The sequence below is a fragment of the Sorex fumeus genome, unplaced genomic scaffold (genome assembly GCF_029834395.1).
Source record: "Sorex fumeus unplaced genomic scaffold, SorFum_2.1 ptg000041l, whole genome shotgun sequence".
NCBI classification, from domain to species: domain Eukaryota; kingdom Metazoa; phylum Chordata; class Mammalia; order Eulipotyphla; family Soricidae; genus Sorex; species Sorex fumeus.
In genome coordinates this window covers 10,325,553-10,329,346 of record NW_026606098.1, presented here as the reverse complement: position 1 = coordinate 10,329,346, position 3,794 = coordinate 10,325,553, and positions in this window count along the sequence as shown.

The following is a 3,794-nucleotide window of genomic DNA, read 5'->3' as shown; positions in this document are numbered from 1 at the left end:
GCAGGCCCCAGTAACGTCTCCTTCATCCTGGCCCTGAGGTTATATTCAAGGCTCTTTAGGAGAATGAGACCCATCATTGTTACTGGTATTTGGCATATTGGGTAAAACTCCCCGTGGCGTACCCAATATGACGATTTCTTACTGTATCCATACAAAATGATTTATATTATATATTATATGCATGTCGGACAAGGAGAGGAGAAACACACCCTTGGGATTCCGCTCTAGGGTGGGTCGTCCTGCTGAGAAAGGAGGGCTAAGATTTCTACCCCTATTGATTGTGACTGCACCTATGTGTAATTGTTCCCCCAATTCCTCATGGAGAGAGATATAATGAGACTGCAAGAGTGGGCTGGGGGTTCAGAAGGGGATCAGAAGGAAGAAGCAGAGATCAGAAGGAAGAGAAGGAGGAAGAAGGGATGGAGAAGGAGAATGAAGTAGCATGGGGGAGGAAGAAGGAGAGGAGGCAGCAGAGGCAGGCAGAGAAGGGAGACTGGTGTAGATGGAGAGAGGATTAGAATAAACTGCGACTAATACCAACCAGCCTGCCCTCGTTTCCTTCCTCCGCCTGACCATCGCCATAGACCTCCTCGGGGTGGGAGAAGGGTGAGACTACCGAACGCGGGCGGCGGGAGAGATAGAGCCACCGCCGCTGTGTGCCGTGCCCCCTTTGTGTGAGTTTACACAACTTCCTACTCTTTTTTCATAATTACCACACCATGTTTATGGGGTTCAGCCAGTAGGGAATAAATCATAGAGAGAAATATATACATATATGCCTCTCGGAGAGCCCAGCAAGCTACCGAGAGTATCCCGCCCGCGTGGGCAGAACCTGGCAAGCTCCCTATGGCGTATTCAATATGCCAAAACCAGTAACAATAACAGTCTCATTCCCCTGACCCTGAAAGAGCCTCCAATCTTTGGGAAAAGACAAGTAAGAAGAGGCTGCTAAAATCTCAGGGCTGGGAGGAATAGAGACATTACTGGCACCCGCTCAAGTAAATCGATGAACAATGGGATGACAGTGACACAGTGATACAGACTTTGAAGAAGTTATTGTAGTTTTGGTTTGGGGGGGTGCCATATCCTGCTTTGCTCGGGGATCACTCCTGGTCTTGTAATGACAAATAAGCTGTGTATAATGAGAATTATGAAACTCTCGTGAAATTTAATAAAAGATGTTGAGAACTGAGAAACTAAAACTGACCTCTTAAACAAGAGAAGGGAGGGAGAAGCATTTATTTCATGACCCTAATTAACCGCATTAAGGACCTACCAGCCCACCAGATTGATGGGAGCACACTGGTCTCACCAGATTGATGGGAGCACACTGGTCCCACCAGGTTTATGGGAGTGTCCGGGAGATGGCACCGGAAGGCTGCACCATAAATGGGCAAGAGATACTGACACTGACTGTTTTTCTTTGAACACCTGAAGTCCATACCATGTGGGAACGATGCATGGATTGTTTTTCTCTTACTTATTACCTCTGTATCTCCTGTTTCACCCTAAGCATGTATTCAGAGGGGCTGGAGCAATAGCACAGTGGGTAGGGCGTTTGCCTTGCACACGGCAGACCCAGGTTTGAATCCCAGCATCCCATATGGTCCCCTGAGCACCGCCAGGAGTAATTCCTGAATGCAGAGCCAGAAGTAACCCCTGAGCATTGCCGGGTGTGACCCAAAAACGTAAAAAAAAATGTACTTAGATTGTAGCCCACCTTTAGAGGATAAAAGGGAGACCCTCTCAGCAAGCAGGGCTGCAAGTGTCTCTTCTGACTTGGAGTCCTTAGCTCTGAGCCTCTTATAAACTCACTATTCTATCCTAAACTGTCTCTTTCTCTGTTCACTTGCAGCTCATGCCAGCACAAGTCTTGCCGAGGGGACCCTCAGCGCTGCCAAGGCTGGAATGTGAGTCAGCAGAGCGCAAGTCTAGTGCTTTATTCTCAGGCTTTCTCTCTGTCTGGCCTTGAAGAGATGAGCCACACAATAAGCAATGGCAACACCATGACAGGCAGCAAAAATAAGAAAAATCAACAGCGGGTAGGGCGTTTGCCATGCACACGGCCGACCCGGATTCGATTCCCAGCATCCTATATGGTCCCCCGAGTACCGCCAGGAGTAATTCCTGAGTGCAAAGCCAGGAGTAACCCCTGTGCATCCCCGGGTGTGACCCAAAAAGCAAAAAAAAAGAAAACAGAAAAATCAGCTAGACCTCAGGTTCAGTTCCTGGAACTGAAATAGTTTCTGTTTACCCAATATGAAACAATGCGAAATAAGTCAACCAGAAAGTCCTTGGGCCCAACAAATGGGCTCAACCAATCACCATGTGCAGTTTCAGCAATTCCAGTGCCAGTCTTTTGTTAACCACAAAGAATGAGTAGCTTGTGTAACTATATGCTGTATAATGCCCTCTGAAATTAGAGTCGGGGTCCTTTCCCTGAGGCTGCTGTGTTGGTGGGAACTTGCACCCTAGCTCCAGCTAGGAATAAAATTCCTTGCTTTTGCATCACAAGTCCTCCCGTTGTTCATCGATTTGCTCGAGCGGGCCCAGTAACGTCTCCATTGGAGACTTTGTTGTTACTGTGTCTGGCATATCGAATACGTCACGGGGAGCTTGCCAGGCTCTGCCGTGCGGGCGAGATACTCTCGGTAGCTTGCCGGGCTCTCTGAGAGGGGCGGAGGAATCGAACTCGGGTCGGCTGTGTTGGCTGCGTGCAAGGCAAAAGCCCTACCGCTGTGCTATCGCTCTCACAAGAGTGCTCTCCTTATCCTGATTCCTGGCACAACAGCCTCTCCACTTTCACACAGCCCACTGAAAGGAAAATGACTGAAATGGCCCGGAGTGAAGGCTGCTTTGTGTTTGCAAGCCTAAGGTTCAACCCATTTCTTGATGCTCTGAGCACTTCGAGATATGGTGCCACGGAAAACTCGAGTCAGGAGCCTGAGAGATGGTGACAGGGTTAAGGGGGGCCTCCAAAGGGGCAGACCCGGGTTTCATACCAGACTCTGTAAAGTCACCTGATCCCTGAGCACAGAGTTGGAGTAAGCCCTGAGCACCACCCGGTTTGGCTCTAAAACAAAACACGCAATACAGGAACAGTAAAATAAATCTAGTTGGCTGGACCTTTTGCTTGGGGGTTTCTATTTATTTTCCTTTTCTGTTTTGCTCTTGGGGCTATTCCTGGCTCTGCACTGAGGGATCACTCCTGGCGGGCATGGAGCATCGTACGGGGTGCCAGGGACTGAACTTGGGTCAGCCCCATGCAAGGCAAACACACCCCCTCTTCCACTTTCTCTCCAAGCCCCCAGCTGCTCACACCAAACAAGGGGCACTGGAGTTTGGAAACTTGAGTCAGCACTGTAGCCCACAGTGGGCGGGACTCAGGCCCTGGGCCCCGCCCCGGAAGCGGAAATGACTTCCAAACCATGCGACTTTGCCTTAGTGACTTGACCTTGTGGAGCCCATGGACTGAGGAACTGGTAGGTGAGGCTCCGTGCGGGGGTTGCCCTGCGGTAGACAGGGCCTTTGGTTTTATTTATTTTGATGGTGATTGAGCCACACCCCGAGATGCCTGACACTTGGCTCTGTGCTCAGGGGTCACTCCTGGTGGGGCTTGGGAGACCCTGTGGGGTGTCGGGAATCGAACCTGCGCCGGCTGCGAGCAAGGCCAGCGCTCTCGCTGCTGTATTAGGCCGCCCTCCCCAGCCCCCACTTTTTTTTTGGGTGAGTCACACCCGGCGATGCACAGGGGTTAATCCTGGCTCTGCACTCAGGAATTACCCCTGGCGGTG